The sequence below is a fragment of the Pinus tabuliformis genome, chromosome 8 (genome assembly GCF_031772625.1).
Source record: "Pinus tabuliformis cultivar Carrire ecotype Pingquan chromosome 8, CPIR1, whole genome shotgun sequence".
NCBI classification, from domain to species: Eukaryota; Viridiplantae; Streptophyta; class Pinopsida; order Pinales; family Pinaceae; genus Pinus; species Pinus tabuliformis.
In genome coordinates this window covers 1,421,594,874-1,421,622,192 of record NC_142294.1, presented here as the reverse complement: position 1 = coordinate 1,421,622,192, position 27,319 = coordinate 1,421,594,874, and positions in this window count along the sequence as shown.

Sequence of the window (27,319 nt, the reverse complement as noted above, 5' to 3'; positions counted from 1 at the left end):
ACTACATAGGTTAGTCGTGGAAAGAATATAACACAACCCAACATTCTCCCACTTGTTTTCTTTCCACAAGGGGGCACAGGAGAGCTTAGTCATTTTTCCAACCTTGAAATTCCCATTGTTTCTCTACACCAAGAGAACTTCTCAGAGCTCACAGATTTTATTAATGCATTTGTAATATTCTTCAAAGTGTCCACCTTTACCAACAACACCTTTTTTTCTTCTATTATATCCCTCACAAAGTGATACAGAACATCAATTTGCTTTGTCTTTGAATGATAAGCAGGGTTCTTTGCCAAGAAAATTGCACTTTGGCTGTCACAGTCTATCCTTACAGCTCCTATACTAACCCCATACTTGAACACAATCTCTGCAACCAAATTGCTTCCTTGTTTGCATGAGTGGTTGCCATGTATTCCGCATCTGTATTTGATAGTTCCACTATAGATTGTTTATTACTCATCCAACTGACTGCACCTCCAAATAAGTTAAACACTTACCCACTTGTAGATCTTCTCTGATCCAAATCTCCAGCCCAGTCTGCATCAAAAAAGCCATGGATATCCAAAACTTTATCTAATCCTATTATTCCTTGGTAGCACAAACCATAATCACTAGTGCCACGCAAATACCTGAAAACCCGCTTCACTATTGTCCAATGCTCCTTCCCTGGTTTTGACATAAACCTGCTCAATACTCCCATTACAAGTGCAATGTCTGGTATAGTATAGACCATTGCATACATCAGGCTACCAACTACACTTGCATATGGAACACGGGACATATCCTCTTCCTCTTCTTGTGTCTTGGGACACTGTTCAACAGATAGCTTTACACCTACAGGAATAGGAACCTTCACCGGTTTACTATCTTGCATATTAAACCTCAGCAGTATTGTCTTGACATACTTCCTCTGGTTTAACCAGAGCTTCCTCTTTGCCCGATCTCTTTTAATTTCCATGCCTAAAATATAGTTTATAACACCAAGATCTTTCATGTCGAATTTGGAGGACAATTGGGTCTTCAAATCCTAGATAATTTATTTGTCATTTCCAACAAGCAACATATCATCCACATACAAGACCAGATAAATAACATGGTCACCAATTAATTTAAAATACACACAGTGATCTGCTTTGCTTCTAGTGAAGCCAAGTCCTCGTATATTTGTATCAAATTTCTGATACCACATCCTTGGTGATTGTTTTAACCCATATAGAGACTTCCTTAACTTGCATACCAGTTCTTTCTTACCCTTCACCACAAAGCCTTAAGGTTGCTTCATGTAGATCTCCTCTTCAAGATCCCCGTGAAGAAATTTTGTCTTCACATCCATCTATTCTACCTCAAAATCAAAAGCAGTAGCAACAAATAAAACTAATCTAATAGAAGTTACCTTGGCAAGAGGAGAAAAAATATCACCAAAATTAATTCCCAGCACCTGGGAATAACCTTTTGCTACCAACCGAGCTTTGTATTTCTCCACCTTTCCTTCTGCATTTGTCTTCTTCTTGAACACCCATTTGTTTCCAATGGGTTTCCTTCCATCCGGCAACTCCACCAGATCCCAAGCCTCACTTTTGTGCAAAGATGCCATTTCATCAACCATGGCTTCTTTCCAGAGTTTTCCATCCTATGAATCTACTACTAGATTCACAGTTCTAGGATAATCATCAGGTATAGATAATGCAAAGTTTGAACAAAAAGCAGATGGACTATACCTTTCTGGCTACCTTCTTTCTTGAACTGATCTTCTTAAACCCGGAGTTTGTGGCTCTTCATCTTCTAATTCCTCCTCTGCTATAGAGTCTAATTCTTCCTCCTTTAGCTCAAACTCTATCTTATCAGGTTCCTTTGGTTCGACTTCATGTTTAATAACATCTTTCACCTCTCTGAACACCACATCTCGATTGTACACAACCTTCCTTTTTGCTGAGTTCAAAAGCTTATAACCCTTTAAACCATCCTTATACCCAATAAAGATGCACTTTTCATATTTACAATCCAACTTGGTTCATTTCTCCTTTGGAACATGTACATATGCATCACATCCAAATACCATTAGATGTGAAAGAGAGGGTTTCTTACTACTCCATGCCTCTTGTGGAGTCTTATCCTCCAACGCTGATGAAGGTGATCTGTTGACCAAGTAACATGCTGTCTCCACCGCCTCTGCCCAGAATTCCTGTCCTAACCTGACACCACTGAGCATGCTTCTTTCCCTTTCCATCAACGTCTTGTTCATTCTTTTTGCAACTCCATTTTGCTGAGGTGTATATGGAGTAGTCTTCTACCATGATATACCACACTTCTTACATAATTCTTCAAATTCCTTACTGCAAAACTCTCCACCATTATCTGTCCTCAGCACCTTTATCTTCTTCTCTGTCTGGTTTTCCACCAGAGCCTTAAATTCTTTAAACCTGTCACAGACTTCAGATTTCTTCTTAAGGAAATATATCCATGTATTCCTTCAGAAGTCATCTATAAATGATACATAGTACACAGACTTACCCAGTGATGGAACCTTCACAGGGCCAAACACATCACTATGCACAAGCTCTAATATATGTTTCTCCCTCTTACCACCAGAGGGGAAACTCACCCGATTCTGCTTTCCATATACAAAATTTCCACAGAAATAAAAATCTAGAGAGCTATTACTCATACCTTCTACCATACCTTTACAATGAAGTATTCGAAGGCCCTTCTATCCAATATGTCCAAGCCTTTGATGCCACAACATGGTCTTCTCTCCAGAGACCACTAGATTTTCTTCTCCACTTTCAGGAACCACAGAACTATTGCACCCATCACCAACAGTGCTACCTTGCAGCTTGTATAGAGTTCCAGTCCAAATTCCACGCATCAATACCAGTGCTCCTCGAACCATCTTGCAGTTATCCTTCTCGAACACTGTTTTTACACCTGCATCATCTAGCTTGCTTACAGAAATCAGATTTCTGGCTAATGCAGGAATATGTAGAACACCCGGAAGTGTTCTAACCCTTCCACCTTGCAACTTCAACTTTACTTTTCTGTGACCAATGATTCTAGCCTTCCTATCATCCCCTAAGAAGACATCACCACCATCGTATTTATCATACTCGCAGAACCATTGTCTATGGGGAGTGAAGTGAAAGGATGCACTTGATTCAATCAACCATGCCTCATGATCTACATGTATACTTGAAGAAGCCAAGTACACATCCCCACCTTCATCTGAGGTGGTTTTTGCCTCTGCAGAAGGAGCATCATCAGATCCCTTTCCTTTATTAGGAGCTTTAGATTTACAGTCCCTTTTGTAGTGCCCTTCCTTTCCGCATTTCCAGCACACCACCTTTACAGGTTTTCCTGGAGATTTAGATCTCCCACTCGATGACTTATTTTTGTTTCTATTCTGGGACCGTCCTCGTACAGACAAGGCATCACCATTCTATATCTCCATATTTTTCCATCTCATCTCCTCCATCAGCAAGGATGAGACTATTTCATCAAACTGCAAGGCAGTTGCATTGCTACCTATTACAATTACTAGACTATCCCACGAATCTAGTAGAGAACACAACAAACTGATGCACTTATCTTCATTTGAAATTTTAATATCAACAAATTCTAACTGACTTACCACAGTATTAAATGCATTTAGATGCTCTGTCACCAAGTCTCCGTCTTTCATCCTTAGGTTATAAAGGTTTTTCCGCAGGAATAGTTTATTCACCAAAGGCATAGATGGGTACAAAGTCCCTAACTTGTCCCACAGAGCCTTTGTCGTAGATTTCCCTGATACGTTCATCAATACTAAATCTGAGACACAATCATATTGCGCTCTTTGCCTTCTGATCTAATTTCTTCCATTCTTCATCGGTCACTCCCTTTGGTTTAGTACCTGGATCTACCACGATCCATTGATCTTTATCCACCAATAGATCTTCCATCTTGAGTTTCCACAACTCAAAACTCTGACCATTAAATTTCTCGATCTCTATCTTTCCATTGCTTGCCATCTTCTTTTACCACTAGAATCGATCTCGCAGATCTCCCACTAAACAGGGTCTGCCATAGGCCCGAGTGAAACCCCTTAGCAGCAAAGGTGTCCCCTTGAAGCCAATACAGCTCTGATACCAGATGTAGGTTTTAACCTTGTACAGAAATTACCTTCATATGAATTCTAAAACATAAAAAATAAACAATGAGAGAGCATAACACATAAAACACATATACACATATATTTTCCCCTGAATCCCAAAATCGGGACTACAAGCTTGATTTTTCATTATATTCCTTTCAATGTTACAATACATATTTATACATGCCGAAGCATCCAATACCATGGATCGAAAACCATCGCGTCCAAAACCATGGACCAAAAACCATAGATAGGTTCGCCCAACCTAATATAGGGTCCAAATTTTTTTAAAGGGGGGCTACCTGCCTCCCTCAAACCCCTCGGACGATCCCCCCTTTACGTAATTGGCACAACAAAGGGGGGGCTCCGCACGCCCTCTAACCCCCGAGTTCACTACATAGGTTAGTCGTGGAAAGAATATAACACAACCCAACAACTGCACAATGCAGTTTGCTTGTTGCATGTCACTGCTTCCTCAGCAGGTTAGGCTGGACTGTGTATTACATAGTGTTAGCAATCAGTGAGCCTTCTGACAGCCTAGACTATGCCTTGCGAAGTTTTGGCAGTCAGTCTCCCTACCTCCATGTAGAAATTGCACAACCTTCATAGACAGTCACACAGGTCTGTTGCATGTCAGTCCTTCTGCATGTTTTGGTTTACGACTAATAGATTTCTTGTCATGAGTGTTGCTATATCTCCAAGTATCACAAGTGTTTGTTTGCCTCTCAATAGCATAGGTACAATGTCTTTGAAGAGAGGAGAGCCGAAGACACTGTTTAGAGCATACTTGGGGATGTAATCGATCAAGTGTCTGTGAACTTGCCTATCCGCCAAGACATCAAGTTGTTCATGGACAAGGATATCAAGGTGAATGGCAATGACATCATAGTGAGAAGTAGCATCAATAGTAGTAGAAGGTATCACACCTGCACACAATGAATGCAAGAGGAAGGTTATTGATAATGCAGAGGTGGAGCAAAGCTGTGAATTCAAAGGAAATCCACTTGTGATGAAAGAAAATTTGGATATTGAAGCTATGATGTTACGACGCGACATGAAGATCACACGAAGGCAAAAAGTGAAATAGAGAAGGAGTTCCATGTGTTGAAGCAGCAATTCAAGGAGGAATAGGAGGTGCACAAACGAAAGAATGAGTTGTAGCAGGAACAGGTACAATAGGGGGTGCAACATGCATAGACAGATGAAACTCCACCCGTACAAGTTATAGATCCATCACAGCAGCTGGCACGTACCAGACAAGGTGAGCAGTGTTGTTGATTGCATGCAAGGGAGTTTAGTGGCATGATGTCATTATGCGCACACATGCAATCCCAACCATTTGGCATACTCACAAAGGTGAAGACAAGAAGCAAGTCCAACTAGAGCTGAACATGTATTTTTACAAGTTGATGTGCATGGTCACCAACACACACTTGGAGTTTAGCACAGACATTATGCATCAGTATGTTGTTGGTCTAGCTACACTCAAGAAAACCATGTGCATGTTGTCAGAAGATTTGGATAAAGGGGCCATATCAGTGTACCTAGATGCAACAGAGGCAAGAGTTCGCTTTCAGCAGAATGTCACCATTGAGCACACGGACACCATCATAGACTACCAAGCTTGGCATCAGTTCACCATCGTCGACCATCACAAGGATGTCGAAGAGTTGGTCTTACCAAAATTGTCTGAGTGTTAGTGATGCCTTGAATTACTTTCTCAAGCCATTTTGTCTCACATGGGTACATGTGCAAATTGTATGTAATGTCTTCTCAAGTGGAAGTTCAAGTGTCAATAGTTGAATGTAAAAGTCATGGAGTAGTTGAAGAGTCATGAGGGTAAGTGAATGATCACAAAGGGGAATGTCAAGGGTCACCCAACCCTTTGCTATAAATAGTCCACATAACTCATTGTAGAGGCTTTTGCTCATCCAAGCTTCCAATAGGAGTATCTTAGAGAAATCTTGGACAATATTGTAATAAGCCTTAGCTTCTCCACAGTGCAGAGATAATATATATATTTGGAGGAGCAAGCGGAAGTGCTTGTAATGTTCTGTTGTGGGAACTAGTGGTTGGTCATGGTTGTATTGTATGACTGGAACTTACACTTCTTCATATAATAGATCCAATATGTTTCATGCATATGTCATATTGTATTTCATTTATCTTGTTTAGTCTAAGTGATATATGTATCTATTTTCTTACACATGCATGTGTAGCTATTTTCTATATATGTATGTATGAATCTTACTAAAATGTGTTGTTGGTTTAACCATCACTTTCGATTTCTAAATTACTTGCCTTCCAGTTTGTGATGCATCTTTGCTTGTGTGTTCCCTTTTTAACTACGTGCTTTCACATGTTTCCAAGGGGCACAGTCACCTTACCCTCCGTGTGTTAGAACCATTCATGCACCTTCCTTGACTTGCTGCATATGTCACACCCTTACTACCAATAGGGACATCTTACTTTCCTCTGCGCACAACTGCGGTCAAGGCCATACTGTACGACCCACTACTGGGACTCCTACACCAAATAGTCTGAGGTCTAGTTGGGACTTCTTACCGGGTAGATCCCCTAACATGTTGGTAGGTCCAACACCATCAAAATTTTGGTGCTAGAAGGAGGGCAAGATGAAAAGTTGAGTCCTCACATCTATTTTGAATCTCTACATATCTATAATTACTAACTATAGACTTTCTCTTCCGGAGTGTATGTCTTATGGAGACGCCTTCATTATCTCAGAAAATCTCTCAAATAACTTGTCACAAAAAACATATGATGGTGGAGGCTACCTAGCCTTGGTTAGGCACGCGATCGGTGTTGTGGGCTCATGCGAAAGACATGGAATCTTTGAAGAATACATGACCAATGTGTTGTTCGTCTACATGCTTCGAGGGCACCCAATGCGTTGTTGTGGCATGCTGCCTAGAAAATCTATTCATTCTCTTGCGCATCTGGTCGCAGAGATAGACCATCCTTTCGATCACTTTAACCATAAAGAACTTGATAAAGAAATTCTAGAATTATGAAAAGAACCCGATGAATCCATTGAACAATTTCACACACGCTTTTGTAATCTTGCATACCAATTTCCCGAATATGAAATTGATTGGGAATTTCTCGATGGAATATTTTAGTTTCTTCTTTACATATCTGAATATCCGCAATTCTTGAAATCATTCGGATCTCGCTCAACACACTTTGGTTATGGAACCGCGCAACCACAGGTAGGCACTATTGCTATCACAAGTGATTTTCCACCTTCACCTCATCAAATAGCTCCACCTCCGCAGAGTGATGTGGGAAAACATGCATGCACATCTATTGAACTGTCACATCCTCCCACCCCACCTGCTCTTGATATCTGCACAGATTTGGCTTGCAAGCCTGTTGGTTGTCACATGGATTCATTGCCTTAAACTTCGTCCCTGCGTTTTGTTGAGATTGCAACAAGATGATGGAGCTTAGTGAAAAGAGTCGCCTTCACTAAGTGGGCCCGCAGGCTATTTTTGGCGCAAGTCTATTTTTAGACTATGTCTATTTTTAGACATATGGATCATGTCTATGTTTATGGATGATTGATCAAGTTGGGAAAATAGATGGACTTCTATTTTTGATGAAAGTGTGAGTGATCACAGTGTGAGTGATCAAGTCTATTTTTAGACTGGCTGTCAAAAATAGAAAAGTCAAATATTATTATCTCACAATAATATTTGGACTATAAACTTAATCTTATTCTCTTGGAGCACTTCAGTTTGAGCTACGGAAGTGGCACATGCAGATGTCAGAAGGAAATTCGTTTTTCTTATGAGTCAGTTGAGTTGTTTCATGCATGACTTCAGTTAGAACTCAAGTGAGTTGAGTTTAGTGGACTGGAGGTACAGTTGATGGAGTTGTGTTCAGTTTAACTTAGTTAAACTGGTTGTAGTTAGTCTAACTGCAGATAGAATAATGATGAGTTGTTAAACTAATTATTAACTCATAATACAACTAAAGAATACATCAGTTAACTCAGTTGCATGTCAGTGCATGTTCAGTTCAACAGGGACAGGTGGTAGAGAATCAGATTGCTATCAGTTGTGCACCAGATCTTGCACAATCAAAGGATTGAGTATGCCAATGAGTTTGCTCACGTATTTGGCCCGCATTTTAGCCTTTGCTCACGTCCACAAAGAGTGAGTGACTATTTTGCAGGTGAAAATCGAGTTTGGGAAGCAATTCTCATCAGTTCTTGAGCAGGTATTGAGCAGTGGAGGCAGGCAAGCAGTGGAAGAGATTTGGAGATCAGATCTGAGCTGTATTGTGTGTAACAGAGGTGGAGATACTTGTGAGAAGTATTATGCTGTGTAATGTTACATGACTCAATCATTAATATACAGATTTTGTGGGGTTTTTAGCGAGATGCTTTCCCCGTGATACAAACTGTGTTAATGTGTGAATGCTCTTGATGTTTTATTGTTATTGATGCTGCTATATTCTTGATCAACGTAGAGGAGCTTATGTATTGTGTATGTTTTCTGCATTAGTACATGATCAGGATAATCTCCATTGAATATGTGTTAAATTATTCAAAATTTCTACATGGTATCAGAGCTAGATGATTTGAAGAAAAAGTTTCTACATGGTATCGGAGCAGCTTGATTTGTAGAAGAGATTTTTACAGGATATCAAGCGAGGGTTGATCGGAAGCAGTTGAGTTGGTTGCTGGTGGAATTCGAATTTGCAGCAGTGTTTTCTTGGTGACAACGCAGCAATGTCTTTCAATGGATTGTGATTGGAGTATGCTCTTGAGGGCAGCTCAAACTATATTGCATGGAAGGACAGGATGGAGGCAGTATTGGATGATAACGGGCTGAAGGAATTCATAGATACGGATATCCCAAAGCCTATTGATGCTACTCAAGCTGATGCTTGGCAAAAGAAGATCGCAAAATGTCGAAGAATTCTGTTGGAGGGCGTGAAGGATCACATTGTGTCCAGCCTCCATGGAAAGGCTACTCCATATTTGATGTGGAAATCATTAACAGAATTATTCCAAAGCAAGAGCGATCAGAGGAAGCTGGCGCTCAAAGATAAACTCAGAAACATCAAATGCGAGAAGGGAGACAGTATTCCCAAGTATCTCACGAAGTTCACTCAGTGTCGAGATGAGCTGGGAAGTGTGGGGGTTACTGTCGATGATAAGGACTTGGTGAGCTTGGCTCTCCTTGGTCTTCCGAAGAGTTGGCATTCCTATCAGGACTCTGTCAATGGTCGGGAGAAGTTGCCAGGATGGGAAAGACTATGGTCAGATCTTGTGCAGGAGGAGATCAGGCGGAGTACCAGGGACGGATCTTCGTCAAAGGGAGCTGATGAAGAGAATTGTGCTTTGGCTGCCAAAGCAAAGAAAGGGAAGAGCAAGAAAGCTTCTCAGTCTAGTGCGAAAGGCAAGAAGCAGGATATGGCCAAGGTGAAGTGTTTTCACTGTCACCAGCATGGACACTATGCCACAAATTGTCCGCAGAAGAAGAAGAACAAGCAAGCTGCTGGATCTGCAGGGGGAGAGGCTTTAGCTTCTCAGTTTGAGCTTGATTTTTCATTGATCGCATGCTTGGTTTCAAGTGTGATGGGATCAGTGTGGTTCTTGGACAGTGGTGCATCTTTTCACATGACGGGAGATAGAGATTTGTTCTCTGATCTGGAGGACAAAGATCTTGGAGTGCACATCGAGATGGGCGATGATGGTAGATACAGTGCGACAGGTATCGGTACCATTTCCTTTGAGAGGGAGTCTGGTAAACCCTTTGTATTGAAGGAAGTCATGCATGTTCCAGGATTGAAGAAGAATCTCATCTCAGTGGCGATGTTAGAAGACAAGGGGTAAGATGTTGTTTTCACGGAGGGAAAGGCCTTCCTGCGCAGCAAGACAACTGGTGAGACCCGGAAGATAGGGGTTCGAGTGAGGAACCTTTATCAGTTGCATGTAGATGGATGCACAGTAATGGCAGGCAAGGCAGAAGGATTGGTGAGCCGGGATGATGGCGAGTTGTGGCACAGGAGATTGGGTCACCTTCACCATGGAGCCTTGAAGATACTGTAGCAGATCACTACAGGGCTTCCTAAAGGCACACTTGCGCAGTCAGATCAATGCAAGGGGTGTACTTTGGGGAAGTTTGTGAAAGCCACCTTTCACGAGAAGGATAGTCGCGCCACGACGATCCTTGAGAGAATTCACACAGACGTGTGTGGACCTTTCTCAGTTGCTTCGACAGCAAAACACAGGTATTATGTGATTTTTGTTGATGATTTCTCTCGTAAGTGCTGGATCTTCTTCATGCAGAAGAAGAGCGAGACATATTCAAAGTTTTGTGAATTCAAAGCACTGGTCGAGAAGGAGTCGGGGAAGAAGGTGAAGGCTCTTAGGAGCGATAATGGTGGTGAATACATCTCGGACGAGTTCAAGGATTTCTGCAAGGCAGAAGGGATTCGTAGAGAGCTCATAGCTCCCCATAACCCACAGCAGAACGGGATAGCTGAGCGGAAGAACAGAACGATTGTGGGTGCTGCACGGGCAATGTTGCATGATCAGGGCCTACCCCTTCACTTGTGGGTGGAAGCATGCAATACAGCAGTTTATGTGCAGAACCGTTGTCCTCATAGGATACTTGGCATGAGTACACCCGAGGAGGCTTATTCTGGTAAGAAGCCTGATCTTTCTCATTTGAGGATTTTTGGTGCTAATGTTTACATGCATGTGACGAAGGATGCCAGAAAGAAGTTGGAACCGACTGCAGAGGTTGGGATATTTGTGGGGTACACTGATACGCCCCACAACTATCGTGTGTATTTGCCAGACAGTGGTAAAACTGTTGTGCGACGGGATATAAAATTTCAGGAGGAGAAAGCCATGAAGTGTTCGCTTGAGAGGGAGCTACACTTGCATGTAGATGAGGAGCTATTAGTTCCTAAGGATGAGCTTCAGGACGTGGATCAGCCAGAGGACGAGGTTCATGGAGTGGAAGAGACCACTCATGCAGCGCCAACCATCAGAGGGCGAAAGCGCTTGACAGAAGCTGAGCGACTGGCTCAAGATGCAGATAAAGTTGTAGGACCACCTACAGCCCAACGCAGGCAGAGACAGTCACCTGATCGGTACACTGGATACATGGCTCTTATGAGCAAGTGTGTTGTGACTGAGCCATCCTCTTTCGAGGAAGCTGTGGAGGATCCTGCATGGGTAGACGCCATGGTGGAAGAGTATGATTCTATTGTCAGAAACAGTGCATGGGAGATTGTTCCTAGAACGAAAGGGAAATCAGTGGTAGGTTCGAGATGGATCTACAAAGTTAAGCAGGTAGCTGACGGGAGTGTGGAGAAGTACAAGGCAAGATTTGTTGCCCGAGGCTTTTCACAGATTGAGGGGATCGATTATGAGGAGACCTTTGCACCTGTCGCAAGGTATTCTTCCATACGGACGATTCTTGCTCTCTCAGCGCAGATGGGATGGCACATTCATCAGATGGATGTGAAGACTGCGTTCCTCAACGGAGTCATTGAGGAGGAGGTGTACATTGAGCAACCCGAAGGCTTTGAAGTCTTCAGCAGCGAGTCGCATGTGTGCAGGCTCAAGAGAGCGCTGTATGGGTTGAAGCAAGCACCACGTGCTTGGTACACACGGATAGACAGCTATTTCACAGGACTTGGATTCTCCAAGAGCGAGGCGGATCCGAACCTATACCAGATTGTGGTGGAGGGTAAGTTGCTTATCATTGTACTGTATGTTGATGATTTGATTCTAACGGGTGATGAGCTGTTGATACTGTCATGCAAGAAGGATCTTGCTATAGAGTTTGAGATGAAGGATTTGGGCCTCCTTCACTATTTCCTAGGATTGGAAATATGGCAGCGCAGTGGTGGACTGTTTGTTTCTCAGGGCAAGTATGCTCGGGAGATACTGGAGAAGTTCAACATGCATGGCTGCAAGCCTGTTGATACTCCTCTTCCTGGAGGTTGGAGGAAGGAGGATGCCACTTCGGGAGAAGAAGTGGATGCCACTGTTTATCGACAGTTGGTGGGGTCGCTGATGTATTTGGTCAATACACGACCTGATATATGCTATGCAGTTAACCAGCTTTCACAAGCTATGGTTAAGCCTACCAAGCTCTTTTGGAAGGCGGGCAAGCATGTATTGCGCTACTTGAGAGGCACATCGGGATATGGTTTGTGGTACAGACAGGAGGATGAGGTGAAGCTATGTGGCTTCACGGATGCAGATTGGGCAGGGAGCCCAACAGACAGAAAGAGCACATCAGGAGGGGTCTTCAGTATCGGATCGACAGCAGTTTCTTGGTACAGCAGGAAGCAGAGATCTGTGGCACTCAGTTCAGCGGAGGCCGAGTATATGGCAGCAAGTTTGGCTGCATGCGAGGCTATATGGATGAGGAAGATCCTGGTTGGTTTGTTCGGTTCTCATTTGGATCCTACTGTGATTTACTGTGATAACCAGAGTTGCATTAAACTCTCGGCTAATCCTGTATTTCATGATAGATCTAAACATATTGACATCAGGTACCATCATATCAGAGATTGTGTGCAGCGGAGGATCATGTTACTTTCGTACATTCCAACGGAGGATCAGGATGCTGATATTCTGACGAAGGCTCTCACCAGGAGCAAATTCGAGTACCACCGAGGCAGGATAGGGGTTGCTGATAATCCATATCTTGTCGAGAGGGAGTGTTGAGATTGCAACAAGATGATGGAGCTTAGTGAAAAGAGTCGCCTTCACTAAGTGGGCCCGCAGGCTATTTTTGGCGCAAGTCTATTTTTAGACTATGTCTATTTTTAGACATATGGATCATGTCTATGTTTATGGATGATTGATCAAGTTGGGAAAATAGATGGACTTCTATTTTTGATGAAAGTGTGAGTGATCACAGTGTGAGTGATCAAGTCTATTTTTAGACTGGCTGTCAAAAATAGAAAAGTCAAATATTATTATCTCACAATAATATTTGGACTATAAACTTAATCTTATTCTCTTGGAGCACTTCAGTTTGAGCTACGGAAGTGGCACATGCAACTGTCAGAAGGAAATTCGTTTTTCTTATGAGTCAGTTGAGTTGTTTCATGCATGACTTCAGTTAGAACTCAAGTGAGTTGAGTTTAGTGGACTGGAGGTACAGTTGATGGAGTTGTGTTCAGTTTAACTTAGTTAAACTGGTTGTAGTTAGTCTAACTGCAGATAGACTAATGATGAGTTGTTAAACTAATTATTAACTCATAATACAACTAAAGAATACATCAGTTAACTCAGTTGCATGTTAGTGCATGTTCAGTTCAACAGGGACAGGTGGTAGAGAATCAGATTGCTATCAGTTGTGACTATAGTTGTGCACCAGATCTTGCACAATCAAAGGATTGAGTATGCCAATGAGTTTGCTCACGTATTTGGCCCGCATTTTAGCCTTTTCTCACGTCCACAAAGAGTGAGTGACTATTTTGCAGGTGAAAATCGAGTTTGGGAAGCAATTCTCATCAGTTCTTGAGCAGGTATTGAGCAGTGGAGGCAGGCAAGCAGTGGAAGAGATTTGGAGATCAGATCTGAGCTGTATTGTGTGTAACAGAGGTGGAGATACTTGTGAGAAGTATTATGCTGTGTAATGTTACATGACTCAATCATTAATATACAGATAGTGTGGGGTTTTTAGCGAGATGCTTTCCCCGTGATACAAACTGTGTTAATGTGTGAATGCTCTTGATGTTTTATTGTTATTGATGCTGCTATATTCTTGATCAACGTAGAGGAGCTTATGTATTGTGTATGTTTTCCGCATTAGTACATGATCAGGATAATCTCCATTGAATATGTGTTAAATTATTCAAAATTTCTACACGTTTTGGTTGATCCTCCAGATTGTACTGTCTCATATTCTTCCATTCCAGACTCCTCACCTATTGTGAACAAGGATCAAGCTGTTGACGAAGTTATTGTTGTGCAGCCAACCTGTTCCACCATTCATGATGAGTTTGTGTTGAGATCTAAAGAAGAACCCGCAGTGAAGGATGACTCTCTTCCAACCGTGCCTCATCTACTTTATGTTGACATCCCTTGTGATTCTGCCACTACTGATTTCCCTTGTGAAAACTCATTTTTGGATGTTTCTACTTCTGATCGTTCATAGGACATGTCAGATGTCAGTCTGTCATTACATTGCGGAGAGGACACATCTTCCTTTGAAAATATGTCCAATCTGTCATATGCCATTTCTAAAAACATAGAGGGTGAACATCCTTGCTTCTCATCTACCCCTCTACACAATTCATCAAATCATGAGGATGTCGACAAATATCCTGGATTTTCTAATCTTGGTTGTCATAATCTCTCTACTTCTTCATCCGATCACGATGTTGATTCAGTCATTGTTAATATGTCTAAGGCACTAGTCTCTGATGATCTACCTATTGATGAAGTTGAAACCTCGCAGGCTGTCGAGGCACTTTAGCCCGAGCTGATGGTTATGTTAGGCCCTCGCTGTCCTAAGGTTGGTTTCACTTCCAATCAGGAAATTGTTGAAACATGCAAGGCTCCTCATCACTCTCTGCTTTGCATTCAATATGAATCTAACACTAAGATTTCACTTCCCCCACTCAAACTACGTGATCCCATTGTTCATGCATTAGAGGAATCTTACACAGCAAGAACACTTTCACAATTTAAGTGGTCTACGTTTCTCACGTTTTCTTGCATGTCACAGTTGAGAGAATGCATACACTCAATATTTGCACGCAGTGTAGCACAACAGCATGGCAAGTCCATAGAGTGCATGTCATGTGGTTTCACTCATTTTTGTTATGTAGACGCTTGTAAGCTTAGAGTATGTCTGTATTCATCGTTATATCTTTCATGCTTACTGGTTCACGCAATTGTGATGTTCATGAACCATGCCTTCACCAACATGGGTTGACCAATGCACCAGTGGCTGCATTGGAAGTATCACTTCACATGAGACGACCCATGCACTGTTATCTTAGGAGTAGGAGTAGTATTTTCTTTGATTTGTTTTCTTGCATGCATGTTTGCTTCTTCCTTTTTATGTATGGTTTCTTGCTTGTTTGTTTATTTACTCATTTTGCATACACATTTTCTTCTGCTTCCTGCTTTGCATTTTTTTTTGTTTGCTTGTCTTCGTTTGTACGTTAGTTTTTCATGGACCGTGTGCGACTCTTGAAACAAGCCTAGGTAAAGTACAAAAGGAATTGTACAATTAATAACATTTGGTTAGATTTTGTTGTCCACACTCTCGTGAAGAACTTATTGTGTTTAGTACATGATTCGTCAATGGAAAACACGTACTCTTCGAAGTGAATTTTGGTGAAAACACAATGCTTGCATGCTAACTAGTGTCACCTACTCTAGTCGGTTGTTTTTGGGTTAATCCTTGTCAGCTCAGTCAAGTAGAGTAAGGTGATAGGAAAAACCTTAACAAGCACATCAAAGGTATATATAAACTACTTATCTAAAGGAACAACCTCTTCTACTCTCAATAATTCGGGATCCCTCTTCCTCCTCTGAAATGAATAAGCATTATGCACGATTATGAAGAAAATGAAAAAAATGAAAAAATGAAAATGAAAATGAACAAGGCGAAAGAAGAGAAAGGCTTCTTGCGCAAAGAGGTGATGCAAGTAACTGCATCGAGGTACTAACCAGGCTCACTAGTAGTGGAGTGATGCTTGTGTTCTTGTGTGACTCCACCAGGGTACTATCCAGGCCTGTTGATAGCAGAGCAACACTAGAGATGAAGCTAAAACTCTCAAGATCATATGACTTGTGCACCAATATACCCCTCATCCCGAATCGGAACGACTATGTTGGATTGGCTTAGAATGTGTGTCCACTGACCAAGACCCTGGCAGATGCTACATCTTACAATCAAGCAAGTGTGGAAACCAAGACGAGCAAAGAACTGAACAATACTTCTGGAGGTGTTAGACTTGCTTTTCACGAACTAGGTCCATTCAGAGAGTTGGAGTTCTACCGGTGTGTTTCGAAGTGTTGTAGCAGCTACAACCACCCTCCAATATTTTTCCTTAGCTTCGTTTTGGAGCCTCCCTACCAACCATCCTCAGTAGCATGTCTTACACTATCAAGCACATCAGCTTTAGCTGCTTCATAAAGTCTTGTTAGCCTTTGCATGGAATTTTGTTCCACCTCCTTCACAGGCTGATTTCCAGACTTAATGTCATTTTCTGGTTGAGCATATCCCTCTCGGAATTGCATAATTCTAGAGGGGAACCAACCTTCCCTCCATAAATTGTGCAAACCAAACTAGACACCCAGCTCGACTCCAGAATTGTGTAATTCTTCCTGACAGACTTCCTCTAAAATATTGCACAGTTCATCCCAAGATAGCTGCTCAACCTAGAAATTGTGCAATTCTAGGCAACAGTCACCTGCTGCTCCAAGAAATTCTGCAATCCCTCTAGGAAAACCAACCCAGCAACTAGGGCACAAGTCAGCTAGGTAGCTTGATGGTTTCAGAAATTGTGTAATGAACGTCAGACAGGCTTCCTTGAGAAAATTGCATAGTCTGACCCAAGACAGCTGCTCAGCCAAGAAATTTCACAATCCTAGGAGACAGTCACCTCTTCCTCCCAGAAATTGTGAAATCCCTCTCCCAGGCTTCCAGACTGATGCATCTACTTTTAGGTTGACCGATTCCCTCCAAGACCAAGAAAAGTTGATTTGCATGCATGGACTAGTTTTCCCAAGGCAACATGTAAAGGCATCCCTAGATTTAGGGATCTATTTTTAGCAGTTAGAGGGTACATTCATGGATCACTTTAGAAATCTCCTACCAAGTGTCACTTTTCTTATATTTGTGGCATGCACATCACAACCTTGATTTTATCAAAAGTCATTTTTCAGACACTGCAGAGCTCATTCCTCTCATCGACCTTGCATATCTGACATCCCACATTAGATCTAGGAGTCGTTGTCACATTCAGCTCATATTTTTTAGGGTATGCCCACTTTTCATGTCTTGCACTGCATTTGTGTCTATTTTTGTGTTTCACTTTGTGTGAGTATTTTTTGCTTGATTTTAGTGAGTTCTTTATGTTGTTTCGATGTATGTTAGCTTGTAGAAGCATTGTTTAAGTTTTCGTTTGCATCTCACTGTTGTCGCATGCAAGAAACTACTTTTACATTGACGGTCACCATCATGGTGACCCACTTCACTCGCATGCAGGATGTCACATTTTCTAACTCCTTGCATGCATAATCATTCACTCTTGTTTGCACTCATCTCATCATGCATTCAGACTTCTAACACAGGCTTAGCTCGGACCTTGTCCTACCCGGCCAGCACTGCCTTAGCTCGGCAGGTTTGGGCTGCCTTAACTTAGACCTTGTCCTACCCAGCTAGCACTGTGCACTTCCGTAAGCGAAGGCCCTGCCTTCCCTCCAGAAATTGCACAAGTCTAGCCCAACACTGACCTCCAGCCTTGCATTGTGTAATTCTTGGAGGCAGTGTCCTGCTGGCCTCACAAACTACGTAATGCAGTTTGCTGGTTGCATGTCACTGCTGACTGAAATTGTGCATTGCATAGTTTCAGTCCTCAACAGGCCAAGATGGACTGTGAATTCCATAGTTCCAGTAGTCAGTCAGCCTCTTGATAGCTTGGACTATGCCTTGTGTAGTTTTAGTAGCCAGTTCCCCGACCTCCCAACAGAAGTTGCACAACCTTCACAAACAGTCACATAGGTATGTTGCATGTTAGTTCTTCAGTGTGTTTTGGTTTTCGAATGACAAATTTCTTGTCATGAGTGTTGCTATGTCTCCAGGTACCATAGGATTTTGTCTGCCTCTCAGCAGCATAGGTATAATGGCTTCAAGGAGAGTAAACTCAAAGAAACCGTTCAGAGCACACATGGGGATGCAGTCAATCAAGTGTCTATGAACTTGCCTATCCACAAATACATCTATTTGTTCAGGTACAAGGATATCAAGGTGAATTGCAATGGCATCACAGTGAGATACACCATCAGCAGCAATAGAAGGCAACACACTTGCATGCAATGAATGCAAGATGAAGGTTGTTGACAACACAGAGGCAGAGCAAAGCTGTGAATTCAAAGAAAATCCACTCGTGATGAAAGTAGCTTTGGAGATTGAAGCTATGAGGTAACAATGAAACATGAAGATCGAGTAAAGGAAGAAAGAGAAATAGAGAAGGAGTTGCATGTGCTGAAGCAACAATTCAAGGAGGAACAATATCTGCATAGACGAAAGAATGAGTTGCAGCAGGAAGAGGTATAGCAGGGGGTGCAACATGCACAAACGGATGAAATTGCGCTCGTACAAGTTAGAGATCCATCTCAGCAGTTGGTATGGAGCAGAAAATGTGAGCAGTGTTGTTGTTCCCATGCAAGGGATTTTAGCAGCATGGATTTCATTATGTGCACGCATGCGATCCCACCCATTTGGCACACTCACTGAGGCAAAGACAAGAAGCAAGTCCAATTGGAGCTGAACATGTATTTTGACAAGTTGATGTGAATGGTCACCAACACACACTTGGAGGTTAGCATAGACACTATGCATTAGTATGTTGTTGGTCTAGATGCAGTCAAGATGACCATGTGCATGTTTTCAAATGAGTTGGATAAAGGGGCCATATCAATGTACCCAGATGCAATGGAGGCAAGAGTTCACTTTCAACAGAACGTAACCATTGAGTGCACAGACACCATCATGGATGACCAAGCTTGGCATCAGTTCTCCACTGTCTACCATCATAGGGATGTCGAAGAGTTGGTCTTACCACAATGGTCTGAGTGTTAGTGATGTCTTGTGTGGCTTGCTCAATCTATTTTGTCTCACATGGGTAAATGTGCAGATTGTATGTAACGTCTTGTCAAGTGTAAGTTCAAGTATCGATAGTTGAATGTAACATTCATTGAGTAGTTAAAGAGTCATGAGGGTAGATGAACAGTCACAAAGGGGAATGTCAAGGGTCACCCCACCCTTTACTATAAATAGTCCCTCATAACTCATTATAGAGGCTCTTGGTTAGCCAAGCTTCCAATAGGAGTATCTTAGAGAAGGCCTAGATAGTATTGTAATGAGCCGTGGCTTCTCCAATGTGCAAAGCTTGTATATCTCTTTGGAGGAACAAGAGACAGTGAATGTAACATTTCGCTATCAGAACTAGTGGTTGGTCATGGTTGTATTGTATGATTGCAACTTACACTTCTTAATATCATAGAGCCAACATGTTTCATGCATATGTCATATTGTATTTCATCTATCTTTTTTACTCTAAATGATATATGTATCTATTTTCTTACGCATGCATGTGTAGCTATTTTCTGTATATGTATGTATGAATCTTATTGAAATGTGTTTTTGGTTTAACCATCACTTTGGATTGCTAGCTTACTTTCCTTCCAGTTTTTGATGCATCTTTTCTCGTGTGTTCCCTTCTTAACTACATGCTTTCACAGGTTTCCAAGGGGTGCACTCACCTTACCCTCCGTGTGTTAGAACCGCTTATTCACCTTCCTTGACTTGCTGCATATGTCACACCCTTGCTACCAACAGGGGCATCTTACTTGCTTTTGCACGAAACCGCAGTTAAGGCCATACCATATGGCTCATTTCTACACCAAATAGTCTAAGGTCTAGTTGGAACTTCTTACTGGGGAGATCCCCTTACATGTTGGTAGGTCCAACACTATTAACACTTCCATTATATCTGAGTCTGCCATGTCTGTGAAGGCAACAAGTCTCAAACTTTGCACAATGTATTCCATAGGCATGATTATTTCTTGTCCATATACCAACCTAAAAGGTGCTTGTCCTGTTAGTTTCTTGAATTTTTTCCTATATGCCCACAACACCATTGTAATGCGTAGATCTCAATCATTTATGTTCACATTGTGTACTTTTGTGAGTGCATTCTCCAAAATCTTATTGAAAGCTTCGACTGTCCGATTCACCTGAGGATGATATGGGGTACTTTTATGTTCGTATACTTGAAACTCTTCAGTCAGCACCTCAATAATCTTATGGTCCAGAAATGTGAACCTCGATCACTCATAAATATCTTAGGACACCCAAATCTGGACAAAATATATTCAAATATGAACTTCGTGGTAGTATCTGCATTGCAATATTGCAATCCTTCACTAGATGTGGCTCGGCCCACCTCATCAAATAATCAGTTGCAGTGATTATGTATCATACACCGGTCTTCTTTCCTGGTGGGTTAATAGGTCCTACAAATTCAATAGTCAATTTTTCAAATGCTTGCAATGTCACCTATGGCACTAATGGAATCTCATCTCTTCTAGATGGATTTCTTGTTATTTGGCATACATTACATGGTTGACAAAACTCTTTTGCATCCTTATGTACTATGGGCCACCATAACCCATCTCTCAAGATTTTCTGTGTAGTGGCCTTTCCTTCATAATGTCCACCCGTGACTCCTCCATGAGCTTCTTCCATAATACTCTGACTTTCATATTCAAGGACATATGTGCGTAGTATTTCATATGGTCCCATTTTCTCTAGATGTCCTGCAATGAATGAGAAATAGGTTGCTTTCACTACCAACTCCTTCTTTTTCTGCGTAGTGTACTTTGTGGCCACCAGAAACCAAATAATATCAATGACATGATCATTTGCGAACCTGATTGTGAATTATTGTGCATTGGGTCGGTTATCCTCAGTACTTGTGGGTTCTTTTCCTGTCTCCAACCTTGACAGATGATCAGGTCTAACATTCAATATTCCTAGTTCGACTACAACCTCGAAGTCATACTCCTGGAATAATAACAACCATCAACATATTTTTCATCCAAAAACATGCTTATTCACCAAATATTTTAGTGTGGAGTGATCAGTGAACATCTTGAAATGCACTCCCATCAAGTAGTGCTTGAACTTCTATAATGCATAGACCATGGCTAACCCTTCTCTTTCTATCGTATTATAGTTTTTTTATGCCTTGGATAGTTTCCTATTTGCAAACACTATGGGTTATAAGTTTCTCCTACTCTTGGTTGTGCGAGTACTATACCCAACGTTATGCAAGATGAATCAACATGTACATGAAACTTATTATTCTAGTCTAGTAAAACTAGAATAGGTGCAGTCACCATTTTCTATTTCAGTACGTCTATGATTTTATGACACTCTTCATTCCACTAAAAAGGCACATCTTTCTTTAGAAATTTCTCCTTTGAAACTGTTACACAGTAATTTTTCACCATCCCTGTTACTCCTCTTGTCGTACTTTGGAGGACTCATCCCAGGAGTTATAAGAAGTGACAAAGTCTAAAAACACTTGCATTATGTTCCCCTGAGTATGTACTTCATGTTCCCTGAAGACACCTTCTACAGATCATCCCTGAAAAGTGCTCTTTTTCCATTGGCGTAGGTCCACAGTATCTTGCCCGCGCCAATCATGGAGATCCTCAAAAGAGGGCGCAACCATTGGTGCTCTGTCTTAGAGCAACAGTCGCGCCAACCAAGTTTGGTCATGCTTTTTGCCTTAACGCACGCCCGACTGTTGTTTCCTTCATTACATGGAGCTTTTTGAGGATAAAAAATCAGTCTTATGTCGATTTCTATCCTATCTCCATCCTTAATGGCTTTTGGGGATAATGTTAATCCACAATAGGTGTCCCGGTTCATTGTATCGTCCTCCCTTCTTCATCTATATAAGCTTGTCTCTATGCATTTGACAAGCTAGTCGTGGAGTGCTAGATGTTGAGTTCTTGAGTTCTCGGAGGGATGCTAGCTGTGATTATCATGGGTGATAATGAAGCATAGGGAGGTTATGCTGCCGGAGACGAGATACATTGCAAGACACATATAGTTGCTCGCCCAGCCAGGAGAGGTTCAACGTCAGAACCTTGGTTGTAACTTTTCCTGTTTATTATTAATTAATGAGCGACTGCTATTATACTTCCAATCTCATTGTCTATTATGGTGATGTGTTGATTTATTTCCTTTCTGACTCAAATATAGTTGTGCCTTGGTAGTTTTTATGTTGGTATCTGTCTCTTCCTTTGCATGTGCAGGTGTTCGTTTATGATCTGCTGGAGCGAGGGAGCAGGAATATCAACTCTGCTTCAACCATAGCGTTGGATTCCAGGTTGGTCTTCTTAATTCACCTTTAATGCATAACTAGGAACTTGCGTGGCAGCGTGGTTTGATTGTGGCTAGTTCTGTTTTGGGCTAGTGGGATCGCCTCTATCCGCAGAGGGGATTTACCTATCCAACAATTTGGCGACTCCGCTGGGGAGAAGCTATTTGGATTTTGTCTTGCATGTTAATTTTCTTCTGCTTGCTTGAGTGAATGAGCTTCCTGGGTCAGTTTTGAGTTTATTCTTTACTGTTTGACCCATCTGAGCACTGTCAACCCGACCTGAGGTTGTGTTATTTATTTTTCTAGCCGGCAAGCTTAATTGGCGCGGTTATTACTCTGACAGTCGCGCCAGTTGGCGCATGTTGCTCAAAAGCAACTCGCGCCAATCCTTTGGTAGCGCAAGTTGCAGGCTGACAGTTGCACCAGCCCTGTAAATTTTGCCTGTGTGTGGGTGGAAAGCTCTTTCAGCCTCTTTTTATATCTCTTACAGCCTCTGGAAGTGTGTTGAACCTCTGTTTGACTGGTTTTAGCCTTTATCCTTCAGTTGTTTGCTTATTTCTATTGATTTTCGTCTCAGCCCTAGAACATCTAGTGACTTTGCATGTCTAGCCTTTTGTGGGAAGTTTCGATCTCTTGATTATCCAGTCAACTTGTTGGTTGTGTTCTGCACCTATCCAGTGATTTGTTAAAGCTTGATCTTCTATACTCTGAGTGATTCACTTCTAGCCTCTTTGGATTTTACTTGACTTCATTCGAACTTAGATTACATGGTTCATTGAAAGTCTTTGTGTTTTTCCTTGCTTGCATAGTTCATTTTGGTGTTTCAGAGTTGGTTCTATTTCATTGAGTGAACTTGAATTGTGCATATCTCTTAAGATTTGTTTAAATGCATCATGCCATCTTAAAGGAAAGAAAAACAAAATATCTTTTGCATCATATTAGTTAGCGTTTATTGTTATTTGTTGCTATTAAAAAGAAAAAGAAAAATTTCATTTCTTGTTATTAGCTGCATTAGGATCTTTGTTGTTTGTTGAGTGATCATTTCGTTTGTGTAAAGATCTCAACCCTCATGTAGATAGAATTTATCGAATCAAATGATATAATTTTGGCATATAGTTTGCATTTAAGAAGTTTTCGAGATATCACATACGGTAGGACCAAAAAACTGAAACATAATCGAAGATAAACTTTAAAATAAACTCAATGAACATAACAACGCATTGGAACATAACGCAAATACTCTAGAGGTCTAGGTTAGAGACGTGTTCTGGCGTCTTTAAACCTGGTAGTTTATCGTCGAGTGGTTGGGTGATTCCTCCACGGTGAAACGATAGGTGCCAATATGGACTGAGCTCCCACGTACCGTCGCGTATATACGAGAGACCCCACTAGGCTATTATCCTTTATCCATAGGAAGCCGAGTCTGCCGCCTTACAAGCCGTAATGCACTGAACACAGCATTCGGGAAGATTGACTGCAGTACGGGAAGTCCTTGGTTTTCATCTGATTGCCAAGGTGTATAAGCAGTTTTACGGATTGTTTGGTAAACCTTTAATCTAGAGTCTCCAGAGTAGTCACTTTTGATCCTTTTCAGACTCCCTAAAAGAAAAGGTGCCTGTGAGCGTCTTGTCACTTCGTGCTCATTAAATATTCGAAGGAGACTAGAGTCATCTTTTATCCTTTTCTCGACTCTTAAAATATGAAAAGGTTAAGTTCAGTGTCTTAAAATTTATTGGCCACGATAACATCTACCCAATTAGCTTTTGTTTATGTTAGTTCGAAGTAGGGGTTGTCTCGGTAGATTTTGTAAGTTTCATCTTGGCGGAATTACCAGTTTCGTCTTCTACCGAAACACTGGTTGTGAGTCTTCCCATGGTTCTAAGTATACAACCACTTAATTCTCATGCCCCAGGTGACGAGACTTACCAGTTTCATTGGAACCCTACGTGGGAACCTTTTGAGGACGGTGTCCCTTTCTGGGACCATACTTCTCCTCGTGTGTCAGTCCCACCTGCTTCATCTGACATGGATGATTTGTCCCCTACAACGACCGATGAGTCCGTTGCGACAAGCAGTGAAATTCCCACCTCCACGGACCCTATACATGTTAGTAGTACACCTACTACTACAAATTTACCACCAGGATATAAAGCTTTAAGAGATGCTATGCCTTCTGGAACTCCGTTCACAGGTCCCATTTGGCCATCACACACTTTTCCTACTACGGAGCCTTTTACTCCACAAAGTCGCAGTCTATCTGTTACCTCTGTCGCAACCACTCCAACGGTTTGTGCAGCCTCTTCGACTCCTATTTCTGGTCGTCCCTCGGCTTCCTTGTTTGGAGTCTTTGATCCCATAACAAATGTCCCAATACAGGGGCCATATGATCCATATTTGTCTTCTCAACCGGTTGTTGAGGTATCAGTTCCATTGTCAATTGATTGGACCTCCACCTCTTTCCATGGTGGTCAAGTTTCATCTGCGCAATCTCCAAGACAACCCCCTCAAGACCAACCAGAGCAATCCTTTCGTGGAAACCCTTTCGCTATTGGTGCTCCTTTTTCCTCTTCTTATATGCAACCTTCTGGTAACTCAGGTCAGTCGTCTTTTCAACAAGTCCAACCTGGTATCCAGCAAGGTTATCTCGTTGGACAAATTGGTCAACAAACTATTAACCCAAACCAATCCAGTGTCCAGTGTAGTCCAATGTCTGGACAAATTACTCAACCACTTGGTTAGCCTACTGTCCAGTATTCACAACCCTCTGGGCAGGCTGGTCAGCCTCAAACACAGTTGGGCCAACCAACTGCCCAGCCTTCTCAGCCATCTAGTCTGCTGGGACAACCTTCAGCTGTGCAACAACAGTTCCAATCCCAACAGGTAGGCCAACCTCAGTATCAGCAGGTACAACCTTCTGGACAGATCGGCCAACCTCACTATCAACAAGGTTTTCCTTCTGGCCAGATAACCCAACCTATCGGACAGCCTACTGGCGCTGCTCAATCCGGTCCGTGGCCCCAAATGGGACCCCAATACCCATCTGGTCTTCAAATGCAGGCTGGGTCTCAATCACAAACTTTTTATCCAACCCAGCCTGGTCCTCAAACTCAATTTGGAGCCCCACCACCGTATGGCTACCAACAACCTCAAGGGCAATTTTCGTTTGCCCCGTACCAGAACTACCAACAACAGCAAGCGAATCCTTCGCAAACTTATCAACAGCCATACGGCGCATCTACAGCAGCGTTTGGTAATCCTTATGCTGGGGGGCAATATACAAATCCCTATGGCCAATACACTATGGGGCCAAATCCGTCCGGACAAAATCCATGGGGGCAACCATCACTTGGTTGGAACCCTGGTGCTCCACCCTACCAGTAGCCCCAGATGTCTTTCAATCCTCAATTACCATTCTTAGCAACTTTAGAATTACTGGATGTATCCAAATTAACCAATGATCCTATTCTTCACAATCCTTATTAGCCTCCAGTTCCAACTAAAATACCTGGTGACTGTCCAAAATTCGATGGTAAAGCCAATGAAGACCCACAAGCCCATGTTATGACTTATCATTTGTGGTGTTCATCTAATTCATGGCTTGACGATTCAATTCGGCTTCGCCTTTTTCAAAGGACTCTCACTGGCTCTGCCGCTAAGTGGTATATCGAACTTCATCGCGGGTCCTTTCAAGATTTCAATTCTTTAGCTATCGCATTTCTCACTCATTTCCAGTTACCCATTCGATACGAAACGGGTACACACCTCCTCACTTCCTTAAGACAAACGACGGCTACGCATATCTCTAATCATATCCATGAATGGAGATGGCTCAGACGCATGATCAAATTTTGGATTCCCGACCAGCTTCTTACCGATTGGTTTACGACTTCGTTCGTGCCTCCGATAGCTCGGGATATCGCCATGGGGGCGTGTGTCACTGAAGAGCAAGCTATTGCTCGAGCTTAGTACCTTGACTTGGTTTATTCTCAGTCAGGTACATTATATGATTATTTGCCTGATGTCCCAAGACCAGGAACGTCTAAAGCCCCGCCAACACCCACTGTTGACGGTATCATTGGTTCGGTTAATTCATCCTCAAAGAAAAATCCCGCGAACCCTGCAAAGCAAAAAACATCTGCTTCGAATGGACAACCTTCCCAGGCATCGCCTAGTTCGAATGTTACTTCTGAGGTTAATGTCGTCCAATCTAATACGGCAAACAAGGCTTCGAAAGAGAAGAAAAAAGGGAAAGCGAAAAATAAGCCAGAACAACCTAAACAGGAAACCCCAAAACCTCAACCTGAGGACGGCACTAAACGCAAACCCAAGTATCCTTGTTTTATCTGTGATGAGGATCACTATACCAAGGATTGTCCGAGGTGGTCCGAAGTAAGTCGTTTGTTAAAAGGCACCCCTGGGACTCCTGCGGTGCTCAAAGAGCCCTTTCCCACCCAACACACTCAAAAAACTCAAATGGTGGCTGACCCTACTCAGCCTGCCTCTTCCTTTGGTTCTCAAGTGTTTATGGCTGGTACAGTACCCATTAATATCAGTACTCGAACGAAAGATTATCCGTCATCTGCCGAGAAGGAGCCTGAGGTTCCCTCAAGTGCTCCCCCGTTCAGTTCAGGTCCACTCCACATTGAGAGACCTACCACTGAAATGCCTCTTCGACCCCCTCCAAAAGGAGTACTCTGGAAATCCTCGTACAATCCGAATGCTCGTGCTACACAGCACTACAACATCATTGAGGACTTAGCACAGACTCCGTCGGCTATGTCCACTTTAGAGGTTCTCCAGAGCTGCCCTTCTCAGAGGAAGTCCATGCTATCTGCCATTGGTGGCATAGACCCGGCCGATTCGGATTTAATAACTTTTGACTTAGAACGCCACACTCAGAGACTGCCTCCCCAAATCGCCTTCCTCATACAAGTAATTATTGATTCCAAGACGATTCATCGTACAGTTATTGATGAAGGTGCCTCAACTTGTATCACGTCTGTTGCCTGTTTGAAAGCTATTGGATCTCCAATGTTGAGCCAATCT